This window comes from Mirounga leonina, unplaced genomic scaffold (genome assembly GCF_011800145.1).
Source record: "Mirounga leonina isolate KUSES-001 unplaced genomic scaffold, KU_Mleo_1.0 Mir_93, whole genome shotgun sequence".
Lineage (NCBI taxonomy): Eukaryota > Metazoa > Chordata > Mammalia > Carnivora > Phocidae > Mirounga > Mirounga leonina.
In genome coordinates this window covers 13,384,448-13,410,485 of record NW_023270854.1, presented here as the reverse complement: position 1 = coordinate 13,410,485, position 26,038 = coordinate 13,384,448, and the positions used below count along the sequence as shown (strand labels likewise).

The window sequence follows — 26,038 nt, the reverse complement described above, 5'->3', positions numbered from 1 at the left end:
CCAGTGCTCCATGCAGAACGTGCCCTCTTTAATACCCATCACCAGGCTAACCCATCCCCCCGACCCCCCTCCCCTCTAGAACCCTTAATTTGTTTCTCCAGTTCGGTTGTTCTTAAGAATATAATTGCCCAAATATTTACTGTAGTCTCTAGATCATCTGGTTATTTTATATTCCAGTTACAAAGTTGGTTTCTATAGATTTTTAATAAAGATGTTTTGAGGAATAGGATAGAAACTCTTGAGAGATAACCATAACTCTTCATATCAAATATGGTGAATTGCCAAACAGCAGTAATACTGGGAGAAAGAAGGATCATTGCTTCTGATTTGGAGAACCTGGTGGAATGGCAGTAGAGTTGTTTTTATGTTTGGGTTTTGTTTTTTTTTTTTTTAGATTTTTTATTTATTTATCTGAGAGAGAGAATGGGAGACAGAGAGCATGAGAGGGGGAGGATCAGAGGGAGAAGCAGACTCCCCGCCGAGCAGGGAGCCCGATGCGGGACTCGATCCCGGGACTCCAGGATCATGACCTGAGCCGAAGGCAGTCGCTTAACCAACTGAGCCACCCAGGTGCCCCTTTTGTTGTTGTTTTTTTTAACTTGCTCAGGAACTTTATTGGGTTGGCGGTTGTAGGCACAAAGTTTTGTTTATGTTCAAAATTCACTGATCAGTGTAACGAAACTTTTTATGGGATACTCTTTTTTTCTCCTATACTTAGTCAATTCAGATAGTTGCAGAGTGCTTGCTTTCCAAGGCATGAGGTACTTTGAAGGTTGGAGGGAAAATGAATCCGACAGATCTGCATTTTTATAGAAGCTTAAGCCAGATTGCACAAGGACATAGATGATCATAAAACAGAGCACAGTAAGATAGTACTGGGAGGATACTCCCTCCTTTCCTCCTTGCAAATAATTCTTGAACCTGTGTCCACTACATGCCAGTCTTTAACAAGACAGACGTAGTCCTTGCCCTTGTGACTTTATAACAAGGAGACTTGTCAAACACATACCTATGTAAATAATTGTGGCATGTGCCACTAAGGAAAAATATAGTATTTTTTTGTAGCGGTGAATCCTTGTTGATAAGCTGAGACCTGAAGGATCAATAGTGGTTTGAGGGTTTGGGGTACAGGGTATGTGGAAGAGCATTCCAGATAGGAAAATAGTATATGTGGAGGCCATGAAGGGGGGAGCCCAGCATGGTTTAAGGACCTAGAGGAAGGAACACTGTGAGTGTAGTACAGTGAGTGAGATTGAGAGTATCAGGAGGCAAGGCTGGAGAATAGTCAGGGCCAGATCTGGGTATGTGTGGTCTGGGGTCAACTTTTGGCAAGTTGAGTGCTTTGGTCATCAGAGCTCCCCACCCCCGCCCCCTCCCAATTAAATACAAAATATGTCAGTATGCACTCTAGGTTATGTTTGGCTGCAAGGGTCTTATAGGCTATAGTTATTGTTTTGGAGTTGATTTTAAGAATAATAGGAAACCATTCCATTAGGTTATCAAATGTTATTTAGCTTTGTCTCATTCTAGGATGGGTGTCATGACTATCATTTTATAACTTTCCTTTGTCTTATCAGTAGGGAGGATAAAAGGAGGATAAAAGTAACCCTGTCTTTTCTGCATTAAGCCTTCTACCCTGGATACGCTAAGAACAGCCAGTTTTCTTGCTTTCCTATGTACACTCCCTCCAGGCACTTTCTTTCCCTTTCCAGCCTTCCCTGTAGCCGCCTAGCTCCTTACCCTGCTGCACTGACTCTGCCCTGAGAACCCACAATACTCTCAAATTACATGGGGCCAGGGTCTGAGCATAAAGGCGTAGGCTTTTTACCAGCCTCACATTCATTTTTGCAGAAAGCTTTATTTTACTCCCCCCACAACCCACTCAATTTTCCCTTTCTTAGAAAAGAAAAATTAGTACCCTTCATCAAATGAGTAGTATATAAACATTCCCTGTTGTACACTCCCAACTTCCCCTAACTCAACCCCAGCAATAATAAGCTATGCTGAATATCAAGCATGTTTGATTGAGGAAATTTAAAAAAAAAACCACCACCAATTCACTGTGTTCTCTTGGCACATTAGCAATCAACTTCTATTTCAATGAAGTTGGAATACAGCATTACAGTTTTTATGTTCTTTCAGGAAGACATTCAATGAGATTATACCATAGGATCTCTTTTTTGTACACTTTTTATCCATAAATGAGAGAGGTCTTGGCGTCATTTGTCCACAAAGTCAAATTTTCAGTGAAGGGCAGGTTCATTAGTTTCTTTATAGGGATTAGTGAAACTATTACTTTCTTTCTCCTTTTTTTTTTCCCTTGGTTGTCTTTATATTTTGCATTATTTTCCTATTTTTTGATGAGATAGTAAGTGATAGTAAAACAGGAAACAGGTAAAAGTTTTTTTATTTTAGGATTTTTGTTGTTGTTAGGGAAATTTCAAAAACATTTTGAAAAGTATGCAGAATTTCATGTCATGATTTCAGGGTCATGAGATTGAGCCCCTGATGGGCTATGTGCTAGGCGTGAGCCTGCTTTAGATTCTCTCTCTCCTCCTCTACCCCCCCCCCCCCCCCCCGCTCTCTCTCTGCCTGTCTCTCTCAAAAAAAAAAAAAAAAAATGTAGGCAAAATAGTGTGATGAAGCTTTGTATACTGATTGCCTGGCTGGCATCAACAGTTACCTACTCAGGGCCAATTTTGTTTTATCTTGAGTCCCTCCTTCTGCCTAGATTATTTTGAAGCAGATCCTAGACGTTCTTTCATTTCATCTATAAGTATCTCAAGTATCTCTAAAGTATAGCAGTCTTTTATTTATTTATTTATTTATTTTTAAAGATTTTATTTATTTATTTGACAGAGACACAGTGAGAGAGGGAACACAAGCAGGGGGAGTGGTAGAGGGAGAAGCAGGCTTCCCGCGGAGCAGGGAGCCTGATGTGGGGCTCGATCCCAGGACCCTGGGATCATGACCTGAGCCGAAGGCAGACGTTTAACGACTGAGCCACCCAGGCGCCCCAGTATAGCAGTCTTTTAAAAACAACCATGACACTAATTTTGTTTAAAAAATTAATATTCCTGTTTTTCAACAAATATCTAGTCAGTGTTCAAATTTCCAAGTGTCTTAAATTTTTAATTTGAATTATTGAAATGTCAATATCTTGTGATTGGTTTTTTGTTTGTTTACATTTCTTTAATTATAGATTTCCCTTCTGTCTCTCTTTTCCCCTTCAGCCTCCCCCTCTCCTCTTTCCCTTGTAATTTACTTGTTGGAAAAAAACAGGGTATCTGTCCTCTAGAGTTTCCCACAGTTTAGATTTTTGGGATTACATCTCTGTGGTGTTAACAGGAGTGTATTGAAAGTTTGGGTATATACTTTTGATTTTTTTTTTTCCTTTTGAGTTTTGTTTAACTTTATCTTTTTTTTTCCTTAAAGATTTTATTCATTTATTTGAGAGCGAGAGTTTTGGCGGGGGGGAGGACAGAGGGAGAGGGTGAAGCAGACTTCCTGCTAAGCAGGGAGCCCAATGCAGGACTCGATCCCAGGACCCTGGGACCATGACCTGAGCCGAAGGCAGATGCTTAACTGACTGAGCCACCCGGGCACCCCTGTTTAGCTTTATCTTGATCAAGAGAGTTAAGTTGGATCTTCTTTTGGAGGACTTATAACGGAGGTCCAAAACTAGTGCCCATTGGGCCATGTGTGGCTCACAGACCTGTTTTGTTTGGTGGACACTGAAAAATTTTTTTTTTTTTTTTTAAGTAGGCTCCATGTGGGGCTTGAACTCATGACCTTGAGATCAAGACCTGGGCTGAGGTCAAGAGTCAGACACTTAACTGACTGAGCCACCTGAGTGCCCCTGAAATATTTTAAAATTAATTGCTATCATTTAAATATTGTAAAGTTTCACATAAAAATCAAGATTTTTTTCTTTTTTCAAGTCACGAGATGTGGGCATACTAGGTGTCTGTGGCAATGGCCAGGTTACAGCTGACGAGAGACGGCAGCTCACTTCAGAGGGTGTCTCTCTCTTTCCCGTTACCCCAAGTGCTCCTCTCATGGTTTCCTGCCTGGTCCCAGTGGGCTGGTAGGTTAGTGAACTGCAACTTAGAGCAATAGGAATTGCTTAAAATCTATGCATGGCAGTTTACTTCTAATTTTTTGCTACATGTTTCACTCCAGCTGGTGTTTGGGCTGTTTTACTATCTAACAATTGATGTTTATTCAGATAAATGGTCAGAGTGCCTGCTGATGTTCCCATTGTGCTTTGTATCTCTATCATAAGACTTGCTCAGTGCATTGTATGAATCTATTCTCATGCCCCCATGGAAATTGGTGTTTGTAGTTTTAGAATCTAACAGAATGCTTGGCACATAGTAGGTACTCAGTAAATTCTGGTTGAATGAGTGACGGAGGACAGGAACCAGTAAACAAAACTATTCAATGGAGAAAACGTAGTAAGAGAAAAAATCTTGTGATGTACATCCATGTTCGAAATTTCATTGATGCTAGTTCCTCTATTCTTCCATTGGCATGCATTATCAAAAGTGACTGTAATTGTGGTTTGTACAGTGTAGAAATAACCTCTATAGGTGTGCAGATGTTTATCATTAATAACATGTAAGTTAGCAATAGATTTCTCAGAAAGAGATTTAAATTTACTTGTGTTTGGAGAACATACTAGCTGGACTTCCCTATTTTGCCTTAAGAATTTGGAGTTTAGGGGATGCCTGGGTGGCTCAGTTGGTTAAGCGACTGCCTTCGGCTCAGGTCATGATCCTGGAGTCCCGGGATTGAGTCCTGCATCGGGCTCCCTGCTGAGCAGGGAGTCTGCTTCTCCCTCTGACCCTCCCCTCTCTCATGTGCATGCTCTCTCTCACTCATTCTCTCTCTCTCAAATAAATAAAAATCTTAAAAAAAAAAAAAATTTGGAGTTTAATTCTTCCTTTGGTTTATGTCCAGTGTTAACAAGGACATGTAGCAAGTGTGAAAAAGGGAAGGGTACAACATGGACAGAGCTCACAGACTTGAGGGTAGTTTAGGAGGCATATCTGGTATAATTTGATAAAGTTTTTAAACCTGGCATTTGGATATTGCCAAAAACAATACTTGAAAGATACTTTTATGTTTTAGAGTTGAATCTTATTTGTGTTATAACAATACATACTTAAAAAATTATAATTGAGGGCGTGCCTGGCTGGCTCAGTAGGTGGAGCGTGCGACTCTTGATCTCAGGGTTGTGAGTTCGAGCCCCACGTTGAGCATAGAGATTACTTCATAAAAATTTTTTAAAATTATAATTGTTTTTTTGGGGGGGTGGTGGTTATGTTAAGCCTGCCTGAACTTTTCCTTGCTTACTGACAGCCTTTTATAAAAGTGTGAGTAAGGTAGGTTCTATACACTTTGACTCCAGGAGAATATTTAATTTCTCATGAGTAAAAAAACCAAAAAGTAAATACAAGTTACCAGTGCATGTTCTAGCACAGTCTGAATTCTTATTTCTTAGTGATAATATATGAAAATGTAGTTTGGATGACCCTAAATTATCAATGAACTGACATGTCACTAAGAAATCTAGCTCACTTTGCACATTTTTTATTGTGACCTGAAAAGAACAAGTAGCACTATTATAAGTAAGGAGTTTCAGTTTTTAAAGTCCTTCAGTGGCATTTGTGGGAGACATGATAAACTCTTATTGAAAACATTTGGAATCTTCACATAGTAAGGTTGATTATTACAGGGAAGCACTGTAATGTTGAAAGAAATTACAGATTTTTTTTTTTTGAGTAACTGATTTTAATAATAGCAACAACAACAGGAGTATCACCACTCTGCACTTACAAAATGCTTTACATTTTTCAAAGCACCTTCAGCATTTAAATGATGATAATCACTGGACCAAACCTGTGAGAAATTCCTGATTAAAAGAAAACTTCTTCATGTTACTGTTGCCCCTTTTAGTTACCTGTATTTAAGAAATTAGTTACTGTTAGTAAATATTAGCCACTGTTTCTTTTCTACATAAAGATAAAAGGAAAATTATGACAAGATTCTTTACAATTTGGAGGAAAACTGATTTAAATGGAAGATTTGAAGCTGAAATACTGTGCTAATTTCAAGTGAACTGTGTCAGAGATGGTCTGTGTCAGAGGTATTAAATCTAGATAGCTGAGCACTGGCTCTATTTCTGGGCCTCCAAGGGGAAGATTGTAGTGCATGCTTAATGGATTGTTACATATTAATAAGGAGAGGAAGATAGTTGGAAGAAAAACTGATTTTTTTATAGTGAGGTTTTCTCAGATGTTAACACTTCCCTGCTGTTAAATAGTTGCGTTTTATTTAAGCAATTTGATTTTCTTCTTTGTACATATTGCCTGTAACAGCCTTTGAAAATTGTGACGTGAATACTACTTGAATGATGTGCTTTAAATAGCAATTAATTTAGTTTGATTTTACCCAAATGTTAGCTTTGCAGTACTTTTTCGTTTAAAAAATTTTTTTTTTGTTGTGAGCTCCTTTGAGCCTGAAGACAAGTTGGGAATAATATAAAGAATACCTGTATTACTATTACCCAGCTTTGTTGAATGTAACATTTTGCCCTATTTGATTCACATGTAGGTTTTATTTTATTTTAAGATGCATACCTATGTACACCTTAAGATCTCAGCAACCTGGCACATGCTTTGTGATGTTCATTCCTATATATCTTATATTTTTTCATATTACATGTGGTGGACTTAAATTTTTTAAAATTGTTTGCTGGTGCATAGTAATGCAATTTATTTTTGTGTTTTGATCTTAAATCTAGCAAACTTGCTGAGTTTTTGTTAGTTTTTTGTTGTTGGTTTTAATAGTTTCTGTATTTCTTTGAATTATTTTGTGTAGTCAACCATATACCTTGCAGATAGTGGTGGTATTATTTCTTTCGGGTCTTAAACATATTTCTTTTTCTTGTCACACTGGCTAGGACTTTCAATAGTGTTGAAAGAAGGTGGTGATAGGAAACTTACTTTAATTTTGTTCCTTACTTTAAAGGGAATTCATTTTGCCATTTAATTTCATTTAAGTTACTAGTTGATAAACTTTATAAGGTTAAGAGTGTTATGAGAAGTTTGTTTTTAAAATCATGAAAGAATTTTTATTATTTTTCTGTATGTAGAGATTTTGTGGTGTTCTTTTTTCCCCCCCTTAATCTCTGGAGTGTGATGAAATTATATATTTAGTATTAGTTTTTTCTAATATTAAAAGATCCATTAATTCTTAAAACTTAAATTATCTTGGTGAATTTTATTAGCTAATATTTTAAGTAGTACTTTATGTTTTACATGTGAAATTAGCTTAAACTTCCCTTTTTGAACCATTTTTTCTCTTATTTTGGTTTCAAAGTTATACTGGCCTCAGAAGGTAAATTGGGAGTGATCCCTTTTTAAATTTTTTCTGTAACAGTTTGTATAAGATAGGAGTTACCTGTTTGTTCCCTGAATGTTTGATGGAACTTGTTTAAACTTCTGGACCTATAGCTTTTCAACTGGTGTTTCAATTTATCTAATGGTTATAGCTATAGTCAGATTTTCTAATTCTTCTAGGGTCAGTTTTGGGAAGATACATTTTTCTAGAAAATATTCTATGTCTGTTTTTCCAACATTATTGAAATCTCTACCACATTTGCAGTGTTTCCTTTGTATGTGCCTTCTCTTTATTGTTGGTCTAACCACAAATTTGTAACTATTATTTGGGTTTTGAAAGAATCAGCCTTAAGTTTTGCTGAAACTTATGTTCCCCTCCCCCCATATTTAATTAATGTATGCCCTTATTCTTAATTCTGTCAATCAGTTTTTTAGGAGTTTCATTTTATTCCTAACTAAAGTCAGATGCTTAGTGAATTAATTTTCAGTCCTTCTTTTCTAAGACCAGTTTTTAGTCCGTTTGGGTTGCTATAACAAACTACCATCGACTGCGTGGCTTCTAAATAACAAAAATGTATTTCTCACAGTTCAGGGTGCCAGCATAGCTAGGGTCTGGTGAGATCCCTCTTCCAGGTTATAGACTGCTGAATTCTTATATCCTCGCAAGTCTGAAGGGAGAGGGCGCTCTCTGGGTCTCTTTTATTAGGGCACTAATCCCATTCATGAGGGCTCCACCCTCATAATCTGATCACCTCCAAAGGCCCCACCTCCTAATATCATTACACTGGGGATTAGGTTTCAACATATGAATGGGACACACACACACACACACACACACACAGTCTGTGGGAGCCCATAAATCTCTCTTTAATACCACTTTAGTGGTATCCCACAAATTTTAATGAGGTGCTTTAGTTTTCATTGATATGTAGTTCAGTTCTAAATATTTTGTAATTTTATTGTGATTTTTTTTTTCTTTGTGAGTTATTTATTGCTAATTATGGCATAATTGTCTGAGAAAGTGCCTGTATGATGCTGATTCATTGGGATTTGTTGAAGTTGACTTTGTGGCCTGGTGGGTTTTTATCATTGTTCCATGTCTGCTTGAGAAGCAGGTATATTCTAATTGCTGGGTGCTGGGCTGTAATATACGTTCATTAGGTCATGCTTGTTGGTTGTGTCATTCAAATCTCCTGTAGCCTTACTAATTTTTGAGTGTTCAGTCTATTGGCCATATGTTAAAATGTTTCTCAGTGATTGTGAATTCATTAAGTTTCCACTTTAATTCATATGATATTTGCTGTCTGTATTTTGAGACTGTGTTGATAAGTTGCAGGTAAATTCAGAATTTTAATCTTGTTGACTGAATCTTTTTCTCATTGTTATTTAGTGACCTTTTATTTCTAAAAGGGACTTTTCCTTAAAGGATATTTTATTTGATACTGATGTGATCACACTAGCTTTCCTTGATGATCTTTCTGTATTGCTATTTATGCCCTTCTTCTAAACATCATATAGCAGGCTTAAAATTTAATATGAGAATCTATGAATGAAGCCCATTTATTTGTATTTCAGTCCATTTATTTGATTTTAATTTTATACTCCCCTCTCCTATTTAGGTTTGATATTCTCTTTTCTTGGTAGGGTTTTCTTTAGTTTTCACTTTACTTTCTATTCATCTGGAAGTTTTATATTTGCTTTATTATTTTAGTGGTTACCTTAAAATATTTGACTTGAATATGTGACCTAAAAAGTCTGTAGTTAATCGCCATTCCAAAACAGTATCTCTTAAAAACAAAACAAAACCCCAAAGACTTTAGAATACTTTAACTCTGATAACTTTTCTCCTGTTCCTTGGTGTTACTTTCAACTGGTCTTTTTTTTTTTTCTTTTTACTTCTGAAATTAGACATTACTTTTATTTAGTCAGCACATGCTTAGATTTACCCATAGACTTACCGGTACTCTATAAATATGTAAGTTTTTACAGCCTCATATTATCAAACTCCAAACGTCTTGGGGTTTGGAAAAAAGGACAGACTTATCACCCTCCCACCCCCAATTATTAAAAAAAAAAAAAGTACGTATTTCTTGTCAAAAGAGTATTTGTTGTACTTTGGAAAAGTATATAGGAGAAAGTGTAAGTTTCTGGAAACTTAGAGATAACACTTAATATTTTGGTTAGTCAGCTTCTTCCTTGCAATTTTACTCTTTCCTTCCCAGTTTCCCTCTTTCCCATTGTATTAGTTTCTCAGGGCTGCCATTACAGAATACCACAGGCTGCATGAGTAAACTACAGCAGTGTTTTTTTTTCTCATAGTTCTTGGAGAAGTCCAAGATCAGGGGATTGCCAGGATTGGTTTCTCCCGAGGCCCCTCTTCTTGGCTTGCAGATGGCTGTCTTCTTGCTATGTCCTCACAAGACCCCTCCTCTGTGCACTTGGAACCCTGGTGTCCCTTTGTGTGCCCAAGTTTCCTCTTATAAGGACACCAGTCAGATTGGATTAAGGCCTACCCCAAAGCCTCATTTTAACTTAATCATCCTTTTAAAGGTCCTATCTCCATGTACAGTCACATTCAGAGGTACTGGAGGGCTAAGGCTTCAACATGTGAATTATGGGGGGGAACACAGTCCAGCCCATAATACCTGTCTTCCAACTTCTTTCTTTTGGCAAACGGTGTGTTGATTGCCGCCGTGTGCAGATGTGAGTTGACTGGGGATGTAGTAGTGAATGAGACAGAAGTGGTTCACATCCTCATGGGGCTTATAGTTTACAGTCTTAGACAAGTCTAGTATAATTTCTCTCCCTCCCCACTCTCATCCGTCCTCTACCTCTTTCCCTCCCCCTTTCCTACACACACACACACGTGCGCGTGCACTATACTTGTTTTGTGATCATTAATATAACTGCTTTATTTTACATATGTAGAGGAAAAAGCCTTTACAGTCTTGAAAACCTAGCACTTAATATTTTTATAGTTTTTCTCAGAGTTCTGCTGAGATTCAAATTATTTCTAGATTTCTGACTACTGAAGTTATATCTTTTACATTTATTGCTCTTCCTTCTTTTTCCTGTATTTCCAGCTACTGTGTGACTCGTCATTGTCACGTAAAGACTATATTCTACAGTTTTATTGGTAGTGAGGATGAATTTCTTTTTTTTTTAAGATTTTATTTATTTATTTGAGAGAGAGAGAATGAGAGACAGAGAGCATGAGAGGGAGGGGGGTCAGAGGGAGAAGCAGACTCCCTGCTGAGCTGGGAGCCCGATGCGGGACTCGATCCCGGGACTCCAGGATCATGACCTGAGCCGAAGGCAGTCGCTTAACCGACTGAGCCACCCAGGCACCCGTGAGGATGAATTTCTTAGATTGTTACAAGCTCCTGGGGATTCTTTCTTCAGCAATTCATTATTGCATTTACTTTTTGTTGCATCTCAAAAAAGCTCTTCCCCCTTCTCCTTTTTAGGTCACCGTTTTGGGTGGAGGGGCTGGGCAGAAGAATATGAAGACAAAATAAAAGGGCTCAAGTACGAAAGAAAGTGGAAATGAGACACATTTGTGGGGCTGACTGTGTGTCTGTTCATTTTACGTACTGTTGCTCAGGTACCCCGAGTTCTCAGGTGCCCAATGTGAGAGTTCCATTTTTCTTTTAAATACAGTGTTAACTGCCTTTTGATTTTTGAGTGTGGCACCTCCAATGTAGGTAATCCAGTGAATCTTGGATTGATTCCTAGGACAGCTGCACATCTGAGATGGGTGATAAGTTTTTCCTACTAGTTACTCATGCGCCTAATAGGCAAAATTGGTCAGGAACCATTTTCTATTATTATTATTGTTCTAAAAATAAGTGTGAAGCATCAAGGTTGTTTGTGGGAGGAAGGAGGTACTTCTTTCCTTGTCTGACCACTGACTCTAAAATAATTTATTTGTATGAGACTCTGTAAGGTAGTATAATTTGAAGTTACCTCAGAATTTGACCTCTAGGTACGAGAGAATTTGTACTTCTTAAAAGGGTGGATTAAATTATTGTATCTAGCCAACTTCCTCCTGAAATGTTTGTCTAAGAGCAAGAACAACATCAACTCAGAGCAGTAGGGGACAGTCATCTGGCCTTGTTAGTGCCGTCCAGCTCCTTGGGAAAGGCTTTCATTTGTATGCTGCCTAATTATACTGTAAAATAAAAGACTGAATCCATTAAAGAGCCAGGCCCTTTGTGTAGCTCCTGAATTCCTTTAATTTAGTGGCTGCATAGAAGCTTTATTCAGAGCATTCATAGTCCTGTACTATCTTTCCTGTCTAGATGCCAGGTCCTATTCAATGGTGTTCTCACTGCAGGAAGTTCTCACATTCATTTGAGGGTAGATGAAGGTGGGGGGAGGGGAAAGATGGGGGGGGAGGCAAAGGACTGTGTGGATCTTTTTTTCCCCTCCATTTCCTGCTCTGCTCCTTAAAAACGAAACAAAACCCCAAACAAAAAGCAAACTCAAGAAGATAGCTATAAAGGAAACTCTCAAGTGACTCAATGGATTGATAACTCTTGGTAAATCACAGAAAAGTTGTGTCTGCCTCTGGCATCTATTTACAAATAGTACTAAAACACCCAGAAAAAGCATTTCAGGTCAGGTGAGGGTAGGAGGCATTGGAAGAATAGATGGCAGTCTGTTCCAAAGGATTTACTTCCTTTAATTGAATGTATTTTAAAGGACTTTTGGCAGGGTGGGGGAGCAGTGGGAGGGATGATAAAGAATAGTTCTTAAGGTTGTATTAGCAGTCAAATTGAGAGTTGACACAGAGATGCAGGAGGGGAGTTCAAGTGAACATCTTAAAATCTAAACAGGAATAGAAATAGGCCAAGGGATGTTTTTTATCCCCGTCTTCTGTAGAATTTTAAAAAATAAGTATTATTTTAGGTCTGGTTTCTAATATGTGACCTTTTACTAATAGATGCTGAATTGTTGCTTTATGTTTCCAATTTTCTAAATAGGTATGCGCGGAAGGAAGGGAACTGGAATGACCCGAGTTGTATTTTGTTTTGTTTTGGGATGCTAGTGGTGGTGGGAAATAAATAAAGGAACAATGAGTGTAGACGGACTCTTGAGTGTAAATAAATAATGTACCAGTTTTGAATTGCCAGGATATCATCTTGATTGATGGTGGTTCTATAGCCCAAGGAAGCTCGATCTTGTTGAGGTTTGTTTGCCTAGAAGCCTTGGTAAGTGGAATGGAGTTCTCCGGGCTGGGGCTGGCGAGGGGGGAGGAGGGGGAGGGGGGGGAGGAGGTGGTGGTCAAGGTTAGATTCTAATTACGTATTTAGTGTCTTTCAGGCCTTTTGAGTAAGGGGTATCATTTCAAGTTTCTGATCTCTTATTGTCTCAGTAGACCCTTATTGAAGCTGGCTATGCAATTAAAAAACAAAACAAATTCAAACAATCCCTCAGCAACCCCTCATTTCTATCAGATCTTCAGTAGAAAACAGGAGTGAATAATTGGATGGAAAGTAAAGTGAAGAATGTAGGTGCATGTTCCATGTTTTGTACTGTGAAATACATTCTAAAAAACTGTAAACACAGAAATAATAGTTATTTAATATGATAGGAAGGATTCCTGGCATGTGGAATCCTTGACTGGATACATAGGAAACCAAGTAATAGAATGGAATCAAGACAAAGAACTGAACCTTCATTAGTTTTCATAGAAATAATGCAAAGTTTTCATTTTTGGTTTTTGGTGAGGTAGGAATTGATAATGTGTAGTAACATTTTATTTTGGTTAAGTATATAATTAGGAGGTTGTCTTTTCCTTCTAATGGGAAACTGATAATAAATGTTTCTAGTTAAATTTGAAATAAGTGTTGCACCAGAGATTGTCCAATATACTAGTGAATAGGTATTAAATAATTTATGGAAGAGAAACAGGTTGTATTTTCATGCGATATTCCCAAGCATTTTGTTTCCATGCCTTAGGAAAATAATTTTTGAGATAAAACCATAATGTTTAAATTACTCTCCCCCTTTTCTGCATTACCTTTTCCTTTATCATTAGTCATATTTGCTAATAAATGTTAAAATTAGTGAGAAATCAGATCTCAGGATATGTATATCCTTTATAGCTACTCATGCTGTGATGTTTTGCTTCTAGGATATGTGCTTGTAGGCATGCCAATGTTTAAGTCTTAGATTTAAATCTCATAAAGTATGGTTCTCATGGTACTAATCTCAAGTGGGCATTCTACTACTAATGCTTTATGTTGGCTTTCCGGTCTGATGATAGGGATAGAAGTACCAAAAGCTCTGTTTTATCCACTGCTGTATCCCCAGTTCCCCAGTGCTTAGAGTAGGCACTCCATCTGTAGGAGTGGTGATTTTGTTCTTTTTTTTTTTTAAGATTTACTTATTTATTTTAGAGAGAGAGAGGGCTGGTGTGCAAGCATGAGTGGGAAGAGCAGAGGGAAGAGAGAGAATCCCAAGCAGGCTCTGAGCTCAGTGGAACTCAATCTCCTGACCCAGAGATCACAACCTGACCTGAGGCGAAACCAAGAGTCAAACACTTAACAACTGCCCCACCTAGTCACCCCAGTGATTGTGTATTCATTTCCACTCATCCTTTGTTTTAATGCCATTTTGAGTGGAGTGTTTTTATATTAATGCCAACATTTTTCTTTTTCTTTCCTTTTTTTAAAAGGTTTTATTTATTAATTTAGAGTGTGAGCTAGGCGAGGGGCAGAGGGAGATGGAGAGAGAGAATCCGGAAAGCAGACTCCCTGCTGAGCACGGAGCCCAGAGGAGCCCAGCGCACAGGGCTTATTTCATGACCCTGAGATTATGACCAGAGCCAAAATCAAGAGTCAGACGCTCAACCAACTGAGCCACCCAGGTGCCCCAACCAGGACTTTTATTTCATTTCATTGAGGTGGTAATTTTTATCACAGTGAATTAAATTTTTTAATTTCTCTCTTTTTAAAAAGATTTATTTGTCAGGGAGAATGAGAGAGCGCGCATGAGCACAAGCAGGGGGAGCAGCAGGCAGAGGGGAAAGCAGGCTCCCTACCAAGCAAGGAGCCTGATGCGGGACTCGATCCCAGACCCTGGAATCATGACCTGAGCTGAAGGCAGATGCTTAACCGACTGAGCCACCCAGGCATCCCTAAATTTTTAAAATTTCAAATGTAAAATGGGAATAGTTTGTCACTTTCAGGAATAATTGTCTGGAATATTGGTTCTCTACCAGAGTCTAGTTTGTCCCTAAGGGAGAATTTGGCAATCTCTGGAGAAATATTGGTTGCCACTACTTGGGGGTGGGAAGAGGTTTAAACTACTGGCATCTAGTTAGTAGAGTCCAGAGATGCTGCTGAACATTCTAAAATGCACAGGACAGCTTATCTGTCTCTACATGTCAATAGTGCTGAAGTTCAAAGGCCCTGATCTAGAAAATGCCCAAATAGAGAAAATGAAGAACTTTGATTTAATACCACAAAATATGCCTGCCTACCAAGAACTTTAAAGAAAGAGGCTTTTACGGAGAGAACACTAGGATTCCCAAGAGTTAAAAAAAAAAACAAACAGAAAACCCCCCAAAATACAAAACAGTAATTGGAAAAATTGTGCCATGTGAGGCACTTACATTTTTTAAAAGATTTTATTTATTTATTTATTTGACAGAGAGACTTACATTTTTTTAATAGCTTTTTTTCTATTGAGGTATAGTTGACACACAATGTTATAGGAGTGTTAGGTGTACAACATAGTGATTGGACAGATTTATACACAATGCTATGTTCACCACAAGTGTAGCTACCATCTGTCCATGAGGTACTAATATTAAATTGAAACAACCTACAGAGTTGGAATCTGTTTTTGTTTTTCATATATGTATGTACCTTCTAGGATGGGATGTGAAATTATGTTTCATGTATGTCTAGAAGATAGTGGGCTTTTGCCAGATGAAGAAAGTAGGGATGCTGAAGTCATTTTTGGAGGAGGGGGAAATTTACAAAGGCCTTGAAGCTCTGAAGGAGTGTGCAGAATTTGGGGAAAGTGGTTAGTTTTGTGTAACAAGAATGAAGATGAAGACTGTATTGGAGGGCATGGAAAGAGACAAGGTTGGAGTTGGAGTTGGTGAGGTAGGAGCAGTATGTGAAGAACCCTGTCTGCCAGGTTGTGTAGCATGTGGACTTGATTTTGTAGGCCTAGGGGAACCTTGTAGGGGAGTGACAAGAGTATTCATTTTAGAAAGATTACTTTAGGGCAGAATACGGGGGTTAGAAGCAAGGAGACCAATTAGAAGGTTGTCTGTTTAAGTTCATTTGAGAAAGAATGAGGCACTGGGATTGGAAATGGAAAAGGGGGATAAAGGTGATCAAGTTCAGAGTCGCTTAGAAAAAGAATCTACAAGTTTTGGTGAAAGTAGGATGAGGACTTAAGAGAAAAAAACAAAAAACCAGACTGGATTCTCGCTCCCTGTGGACATGAAGACTATAAAAGAAGCACGTTTGAGGAGGTTCCTGGTGTTAAGGTACTCTGCCTGCTTCCACTTACACCTGAAGCCCAGAAAGGTCAAGAGTCTTCTTTAAGTTCATCCAGGTAGGTCTGTGGTAGGGTGAGATGCAACTCTGGTCTCTTCCCACGTTCTACTGCTGAGCGTGGCTGTGGGCTGTGTGTTATACAGTCATAAGGTCACAGAGTTGAGGATGTGAGTTCTAGAGTCAGGTGCCACGGTACTTCCTTCTTATGCTGAAAACAGAAGAGGCATGGGTGCTTTCAATAACGTTTCAGTAAAATGCACTTTTATTTAATCCTTACTATAACATGTTTAATGATTTTTTTTTTTTTTTTAATTAGAGAGCATGAGCAGGGGGAAAGGCAGAGGAAGAGGCAGAAGCAGACTCCCCACTGAACAGGGTGCCCAACACGGGGCTCCATCTCAGGACCCTGGGATCATGACTTGAGACGAAGGCAGATGCTTAACTGACTGAGCCACCCAGGCGCCCCCTTACTATAACATGTCTAAATGGGTGTAATTACTTTAAAGAAATGGAGATGTAAGGAAATCAATGAGTTCCATTTTGGATATTTGGAGCTTGTGGACCACAGTAGTGTTACTTGGAGTTGATCTCTTACTGAAGAAGAGAAAATACATTGTTAGGATTAGACTGCATGTTTTATCATTTTAACTGGCCCATATAGATATTGTTTTAGAATTAAGGAGGAGCCACTTGGCAGATTTATTCTCAGATGAAGCAGGGTTTGTTTTATGGTAGAAGCTCTCTTAATTGACGTCACTGTCTACTCTTTATAACATTGGCTGTTCCTCACAAGTGTTTGAGGCTGGGAAACGGTTTTCTGGTTTGCCTGTCCAGTTCTTCTCTACCGGTTGAGTTGTATATTGGCTCCATTTTCATAGTCTGTCCAGGATTTGACTTATCTCCACTGCTAACTCTTTAGTTGAAGTCTGGTCATCTCTCTCCTGGATTTATGATAAGCCTTCTAATGACCTGTCTCCCTGCTTGCACTCTCCCAGCCAGAACGATCCTGATAAAATTAAAGTCAGATCATGTCACTCTTCTCAAAACCCTCCAATGGTTTGTCTCAGAGTAAAAGTCAGTCTTACTGATTTCAGAACAGTGCTTGGCTTGTAGTGGGCTCTCAGCATTTGTTGAACAAATGAATGGTTCCCACTTTAAAGAAACAGAAACTGAATGTTTTAGAGAATGCATTGTAAGTGTGGTTTATGTAAGAACCATGAGTTTATACTTGGCTGTACATCAAAAGAGTGATAAATGAGTACACACTTATGTTTTATGTTAAAATGTAATTGTTTAAGGTATTTATGTTTTCATTCTAAATGTTTTATCATTTTAATAGGCACTTTTTCAAATATTAATCAAGTGAGTATATAATTCATATAAGAAGACTTTTATGGTATGGTATATATGAAAAGTTTGATTAGAGGAAAATAACTGAAGGCTTGTTTTAATAGTAGTAATTATAATAACTATATTTATTGAATCCATACAATGCCCTCCTGTTGGCTGCATAGACACTTGGCATGCATGGTCGGCATCTCGTCGTGTTCCCTGATGGATATCTTCATCTTCTTTTCACTACCACTGAGAATTTGATCAGTTCAGTGTCAGGAAACGTGTGTGGCTGTTTCCAGGTGCCGTGCTAAGGGTTGGGGCTTTCAAAGTCCATTAGTTACTGATTGCAGCATAAACATTGAAACGGACACACCATACCCTCATTACCAACTCCCTGGATGTAAACTTCACCTTACTGGGGATATTATTTTGTGTGATTGAAACAATTTATAGTAAAAGAGCGGTGGTTTTTTTTCAAGCTAATGACTTTAAAAGTTTGGCTTTTTTTTTTGCAACTTTTCTTAGAGAAATTGACTGCTTTTGTAAAATTTCTTATCATGGGCCAAAGAAAAAGACATCTCAGTGATTTTAGTCCTGTAGGATTGAGGCTTTGGTTTTTTTGTGAAGTCGGCTCTTCTGGAGGAGCTGTCACCTACTCTTGATTCCCAGTGAGGGCTGTGTGGTAAATGCTTTTTGTTACAGCCCTGTAACCAGCCCTCCAGCCTACTGTCCTAACCACTGCAGCTGCTCTGTGTGGCTTTCCCACCGTACCTTCTCTGGGGGAGCGTGCCCGTTGGACTCCGTTGTCCAGACTGGCCTCTCACTTGTGCCGAGCCACTTGCTCAGCTGTTCATGTTCTGTGGAATTGCTTTCATCCTGTGCAGCAAGCATTCCCCATCACCTGTCTTGTCACTCTGGCAGACTGTGCTTGGGGCCCAGGGGTGGTGGTTGGGTAGCCACGTTGGGGTAGCCATCGGGCATGTCCGTGTATGCCCAGGAACGTGAGCAGGGGTCTGTCTGTAAGTTTGGCTGCTCCTAGAAGTGGGCACGCTGCTGCCTCTAACCTTTTCTGAACTCTTTCTCTACCAAGTGTCTGTGTAATAAAATGTGTTTGGCTGTCAGAGAAGGCTTTATGGGAAGAGGGATGAATAGACTACAGTTTTATAGTTATACTAAGAAAAGGGCATAGTGCTTGCGGGGAGTGTGGTGGAATCACCTACCTTGGATCCCCAGTATCAAAAAGTAGGGCCAGTCTGACATGTCAGAAGACAGGACTGCTCACCTCTTGTATCAAAGGGTAATGGAAGTTGTTTCTCTTTTTATTTGCTGTAAGGGTAACTTAATGACATGCTCAGCATACCAAATTCCACATGTAAATGAAGAGAGGAAAAATATACCTTGAGATATTAATTTTTTTTATAATGTGTTATAGAAAGCATCAAATTGCTGTAGACTTTCTAGGATCCCTAATATGTATCACTAGGACCAAATAGATTTCTCGAAATTAATAATTGACAGAGTTTTGTTTTTGAGTTAGACAGATAATAGCATTTTGAAATAACTGACATAGTAAAATGAACCAGTATTTTTTTGAAGGCTATTAAGGTTTAGACATTTTATATTCCTTTCTTTGTTGTCTTCTGGATAGATGATCATTACAAATCCTTTAATTCTGTTTAGCTGTAGGTAAGTTGAAAACTGTCACTAGACAGAATGTCCAAAATCTGATCCTGCCATGCTTTGTTAGCTCATTGGCTCATTCTTTTCCTTTCTTCAGGTTCTTACCAATACCAGCCTTCTCTATAATGACCCCTGTGGGAAGGAAGCCTGAAAAGCTTACATAGAGCATTGCTTGATAATGTAATGTGCTGATGGGATAGTTTGTAACTACTTTTGTTGGTTTGAACTGGGCATTTACTGCTGGGGTTTTCTTAGAAGGTATTCTCTTTTCTCTCTGAAATTCTCTCTTCCTATTTTCCCTGAGCAAAGTTTCCTTCCATCTGGGTAGGGAAAATGGAAACATGATTTGTGAGAGTATTTTTTCCCTTTCTATTTGCGGTTAACTGGGAACTCAGATTAGTGTTTTTGTTTTTCTTTTTTCTTTTCTTGAGAGAGAGCGTGCACGCAATGTGTGATGAGGGAGGGTCAGAGGGAGAGGGAGGAAGAGAATCTTAAGCAGGTGCCACACCCGGCGTGGAGCCTGATGCAGGGCTCAGTCTCACAACCCTGAGATCATGACCTGAGCTGAAATCCAGAGTTGGACACTTAACTGACTGAGCCACCCAGGAGGCGCCCCTGTTTTTATTTTTTTTAAATAAAATGTATTAGACTACCTTATGTTACACTAACAACTGCCAAATGATTTAGTGGCTTAAAATAGTAAAGATTTAATTCCTGTTCGTGTTATATATATTTGTTGTGTATTAGCAGTAGTTGCGGGGGTGGGGGTCTGCACAGCATTATTACTCAGGAATCCAGGCTGACAAGCACCGTCTGGAACGAGTTGCCATGCAAAAGGGAGAAGAAATTTCTAGGGGGTTTCAGTTCACATGACCCACCCAACCACAAGGGAGCCAAGAAGTTAATCCTACTCTGTGCCCAGATTAGGAGGCCCACACCATGGTAGGGGTCACTTAGAATGCCTTGTCGCTGCCTGGAGCGGACAGCTTGAATCAAGCAAGTTTAAATCACAAGGGAATTTAGTATTTCACAGCACTAAGAATCCAGAAGTTGATGGGGTTCAGACAACAGGTGGTGTGATCAGGAGCTCAGTGCTGTCATCAAGCAATTAAGTCCTGTCTCTCACATCTGCCATCCCTAACCTGGGGCTTCGCTCTCAGGAAGGCTTTCCTCTTGGTCAGAAGCTACGTTAGCAGTTCCAGATAGGACTTCCAGAAATGATAGTCTGTAGAAGAAGAGGGCACGAGAAGAAACGGATACTTTTTCTTAGGAAATCTTTCTCAGAAGCTCCTAGCTGGATTTGTCATTTCATTGGGAAGACTTGTCACATGTCCATTTCTAAGCCAGTTACCATGATTGGTTTAGAGATCACAGTCTACTTGTTGGAGCTAGGACTAGGGCCAACTTTCTCCTGAAGCACGTGGCTGTTGGCAAGAGAGGTGGGCACTTAAGCCAAAGTGGGGTTCAGTCAAGAAGGGGAATGTGGCATGAGCCACCACAGCATGTGCCATATTCTTTGCATATGGTTGAGGCTTTTGTCCCTAGAAGTGATGAGAGATACCAATTCCATATGGGTGAAAGATGGTACATAAATGGGAGATTTGGGCGGACAAGGGGTAACCTTAACTTTAAAACCTCTTCCTCAGATAGTTCAGCGATGAATTGTATGATTGTTTTGACAAAATCAACACTGTATGCATAACACTGCAGTAGATGCCAGATAATGCATTATAGGGAATACAAGGCCTCGAATGCATCGTCTGTCATCAGTTTATAGGACTCCTACCTAAACAAACGGAAACCTCCATGAAGCAAACCCGAAATGGGCCATTGCTTCTCTTCTCTCTCCAACAGTTCAGTTTTTGCTTGTTTGAGATGAAACTCAAGTGTGAATTTAATTAGTTTTTATTTCATTTCTTGCTCTCTGTTAAAGATATGTTAGTAATGTTGTAGTGATTTGTTCTGTGTTTCAAATAAGGCTTGGTGTTTCTTTGAAGTTTTGAAGAAGTAGTGTTCCGATTTCTTACCTCTGGAGTGCAGGCTACACTACTGATATTGAGACCCATTTGTACGGGGTGGCCCCATTTGACTTCTGCAACCTTTGTTTCTTTTCTGTTCCCACAGAGTTGAGCTTCACTCTTCTGTCTAGCATCTGAGGTACTCGGAAGAGTGCTGTTCCCTCAAACTTGCAATGGGCTGGTGGAGGCGTGCTCTCTCTCTTCATAGCTTTCTCTTTGCTGTTTTTCTTTCTAATTCTTTGGCAGGACGGCCCTGCGGTTCCTGTGCTGGCAGAGAATACCTGACTGCCTCGGTGCTGTCCTGGGCTGCCCAGTGGTTTTTCCCCAGCTTTGCATTTTAGCTTTCGAGCCTTCCTTCCGGGCCTGCTCTTTCACCTGCTTACAGACCTGTATGAACAGATCACCTCTGAGTATTTCCTGCAAAAACCTTTTCATCTTGCCCGTTTGGCTCTGGACCCTGAAGGTATTTGTTTTATGAGCAAGGCCCTTTTTCATTTGTGTGTTTAGGGTTTGAAAGAAATGTTCAACCAGTTTTCATCTGTGGAAAGTTCCAGCTTATGGGCACTTCTAAATAAATCCTCATAGATTACGGAATGGAGGAGGCAGCTCACATTTCCACCCATTGAGCTGGTTTCTGCATGTGTAAAATGCCTTTTTTCTCCAAGTATTTGAAAAATATCATACAAAGAAAATTTATTACACTGTGGATGGTAAAATTACTTGATTATAGTGGTGAACCTTTTTTTTTTTTTTTTTTAATCTTTTAGGGTATGTTTAGCAGAGTAAATCATACCCTTGGCATCCAATAATTTAATAATACAGCTTTAAAAAAAAGAAAAAAGAGAGACAAAATGGAATACCTCATTCATGGCCAGGAAACTGACATTTCAAAGATGAGGAAATGGGCACAGGGTGGCCAAGTAACTTGATGAGCATTATGCAGCTAGTAAGTAAGTGGGCAACCTTTTGTGCTCAACCTTGCTGTTAGGACACTAGTTTCTCCTTAGTCTTTTCTTTTAGTGTTTTGTTTTCCTTTGATGTAGTTAATTTCTTGTTTAAAAAAAAGTGAGGGGAAGGTTAGAACTATACATTCTACATTTTTTTTTTTTTAAAGATTTTATTTATTTTTTAGAGAGCGAGCGAGAGAGAAACAGCATGAGAAGGGAGAGGGTCAGAGGGAGAAGCAGGCTCCTTGCTGAGCCGGGAGCCCGATGTGGGACTCGATCCCAGGACCCTGGGATCATGACCTGAGCCGAAGGCAGACGCTTAACCATCTGAGCCACCCAGGCGCCCTACATTCTACATTTTTATTCTTTTAGGCTAGTGACTATTAGACTTCTTTTTTCTTTAAAGCAAAATCTTTATTCCTCCGTGCATTTTTGGGTAGTTACAGAAACCCATAATTACCAACCAAAGGAAAAAAAAATTGAGTTTCTTTTTGCTGAAGTAAAGAGCCTCTGGCATCTTAACTTTCTAGGTATTATTTAGTGAATTGGTCTGAAGCAGAGATGAAACATCTTGTTAAGTTTATTACTTTCCTCAGTAAACCCATTGCAGAAAAGAAAATTTCAGTTAATGACCATACTTGGATTTTGCATGTGGAAAACCCTTGCCACTAGAATGAACTATTTCCTTGAGAGTTAAAAAAAAGAAAACAACCAGCTCTTCTCTCCATCTCTGAAAATTGTTCAGTTTTAAGAATAATGAAACATTATTTTCACATGAAAACCAAATGCAAATTAACTTCTTTTCACATGGTGATTTCAGTGATGGGAGGGTTGTAAGGTTAAATCCCTGTGCAGAATGGAGGCTCTTGTTGAATTCAAATCCTTCTAAACCAAGAAAAAAGGAAAATTTGTGTCTGATACATACATGTTTATAGAACCAATGGTGACTGTGAGTCAAAATAGGATTTATATGGCAATGTTTATTGGTTGAATTTGTGAGTCTACTTTGTGGGAAGTATAGAGGATGGAGTGAACAGTCCTTAAGATATCTTATCACTCCTTTTTTTTTTTTATCACAAATATAATGACAGGAAGTGATTTAGTAGATGTGGTGGGATCCATATCAAGGGTCTGAGTGCTTGTCATGGTATAGAGTCTATCAAATGGTCATGTCATTTCATAAGATTGCTGTAGAAACAGCTAAAAAAATTGTTTTGAGATCTCAAATAGAAAGTTTGGAAAATGTTTTCTTTGAAAGCTCAAAACAGTTGCCATTAACCTGTAAAATAAAATCACTTTTCACTCCTAGGCCACTTTCTACTCTGAAATTCTGTTGTGTTTGCAACTAAAATGTTTTGAATTTATTCATAAACAGGTTTCTTTGAAAATGCAACAGATTGAGAATGCGTGGAGAGAGATGGGGAGAGTTAGCTATAATGGTTATGTTCTCATTTGTATCTTTGGCTTAAACAACATTTGTCAAAATCTCTTGGACGTATGAAATATTTGTTTTAATTTAAGATCTTACTTGAAATGTAACATACTGGTATTCTTACTTTCTCTTGGCTGTGCTTTGTTGGTTAAGATCAGGGACTAATTAAAAAGGACTAATTGTACACTTTGTTGGAAAACCCACAAATGTATATACTGGTTTTGGAGATCACTCTTTTCCTCCCTTACGTATGGACCCCACCTGTACTTGTTGGTTATGTGGATCTTTTATGGCTTAAACTATGTATATTTCTATTCCCCCCCACCCACCCCCAGACTATTTTTCTTTTAGGGTCTACAAAAAGGATGGGTTGAACTAGTGATTTTCCCCTTTTGGTTTTAAAAAGTAAACCATTTCAGGTACACTGTTCAAAGTGAACAGACTTCAGAATAGTGAAATAATTGGGGAAATCCATAAATCTAATTGTTCAAAAATTTCTCCACCCTTTCTGATGTTTTTACCCTGCCTGGTAATTAGAATTTTAGGTTGTCGTCATTCTAGCCTCCCAAATATCTAAATCTAAATAATGAAATAATGTTATTTTTTCTGTGTTGGAAATTTCAGCTTTATCTTTATGTTTTTGATGTTGCTTCAGACCTATTATGTATATACTTAGATGTCTGTGTTCAGCTATGTCACTGTAATTCTGAAACATTAGAGACTTGTTGAAAATGTGGTAGGAGACTGGGATTGCCCACCACTACCCAAATTAATCTCAACTGGTTCAGAATTGGTGATATTACAGAGTTTCTATAACTCGTGGCTTGACTGACATACTTAAGAGTAGGTTTTGCCTGGACATTAAAGTCATTACTATATAGTTTGTCCTCCTGCCCTCTTTCTCTTTAATTCTTTCTTTAACTTTGGGACATTGAAAAATTGAGAATGAAACATATTGTTAATAAGTAAGTTCAGCTTAGATGAAACAGATGCAGTGATTGATCTAGCTTTATAATCTTGTCAGACCTGTACCTCTCTGCCCTTTGGTTTCCATACTTGTCTGTTTCTGTTAGAAATGATAGTAGCACTTCCAGATAGTTGCAGTCTGGCATTTCCAGGGGCTGGATGCTAGTGGTCCACAGATTTATATTGTTTGAGAAGCATTTTAAAAATGAGATTATTTCGGGCGCCCGGGTGGCTCAGTTGGTTAAGCGACTGCCTTCGGCTCAGGTCATGATCCCGGAGTCCTGGGATCGAGTCCCGCATCGGGCTCCCTGCTCGGCGGGGAGTCTGCTTCTCCCTCTGACCCTCTCCCCTCTCATGCTGTTTCTCACTTTCTCTCTCTCTCTCAAATAAATAAAATCTTTAAAAAAAAATGAAATTAGTTCTAGTGTCTCTCGAAAGGAAACATGAAGTCTGGCAACACCAGGCCCACAGTCCTGCAGGAAGTGAGGCATAGCTGCCTTCTTCAGATAGTGTACAACTGTTCCCCAGTTACACTGAATTCCCTTCATTTTATATTACTTGCCTGGCCCCAGAGGCATTTTCAACCTGCAGTCCTGCTCTAGATTTCTTGCTACAGGTGCTTCCCCATTTTTATGGCATTAGATTTTCTATCTTCATTGCTGCTGAGTCTATGCTTACTGTGGCTTGTGAACTCGTGAAGAAAAATGTATGATTTTGGGAGCTGGATATAATTTTACCATTTACTTAGCTGGGTATATTTGGACAAGTTTTACATCATCCCCCTAAGCTTCAGATTCCTGGTGTGAGTAATGGGTATAATCCCCACCCCATGGAGTGGTTGTGGCCCTCAGTGTAATGTTCTCTTACCCTCTTCTGTTTTTCTTCTCCAATTCCACTCTCCTCCAACAGTGTGTTTTGTATTACTTTAATTTTTTTTTTAAGATTTATTTATTTATTTATTTGACAGAGAGAGAGACACACACACACAGCAAGAGAGGGAACAGAAGCAGGGTGAGTGGGAGAGGGAGAAGCAGGCTTCCTGCTGAGCAGGGAGCCCAATTCGGGGCTTGATCCCAGGACCCTGGGATCATGACCTGAGCCGAACGCAGACGTTTAACGACTGAGCCACCCAGGCGCCCCTGTATTACTTTAATTTTTTACATTGTAAACTAGGTAACACCATTTAATTCTGTAGGAATCCGGAATTACGGGAAAAGAAGGGTGAATATAAAACAAGGTGGGGGGGGCGCTTTTTGTTTGTTATTAATAGTGGCTTGCTTAGCAAAACTTGATGGAATTAGCACAGTAACATCCCTTGGAATGGGTGTCCCTCTGGCATTTTTAATGAGGACAGAGCTGTAAATGTACGGATTTTAAGTTAAAACTTAAAAAGCAATATAGCATTTCTTTTAACATTCTAAGAAGTATGGTGATTGTTAAATAGTACAGTTTTCAAAGCAAGGTGCTAAAAGAATATGAGAATTGAGAATATGAGGCCATCAACAACATATAAAAAATACAGGCATTTTGCAAATTTGAAATAGGGATACTGAACATTTATTTCTTTAAGCATTTTTTAAAGATTTAGAAAACAGGAAAGTGTCCTAGGCTTTATTCTCATTTATAATCAAATGATCTAAGACCTAATAATTTAATAAAGATCTAATAGTTTTTATTCAGTGTGTGATTACTTAACGGATAGCATTTATTATTTTCATAGCAGTTAATATTT

General features: G+C 38.8%; 1 protein-coding gene across 1 annotated transcript in view; it reads left to right on the top strand.

Moving 5' to 3' along the window:
* Positions 1–26,038, top strand: part of PHLPP1 (PH domain and leucine rich repeat protein phosphatase 1) — a gene marked incomplete at its 5' end in the record, with an annotated part of 217,907 nt that overhangs the window by 20,802 nt on the left and 171,067 nt on the right. The window lies entirely within an intron of this gene.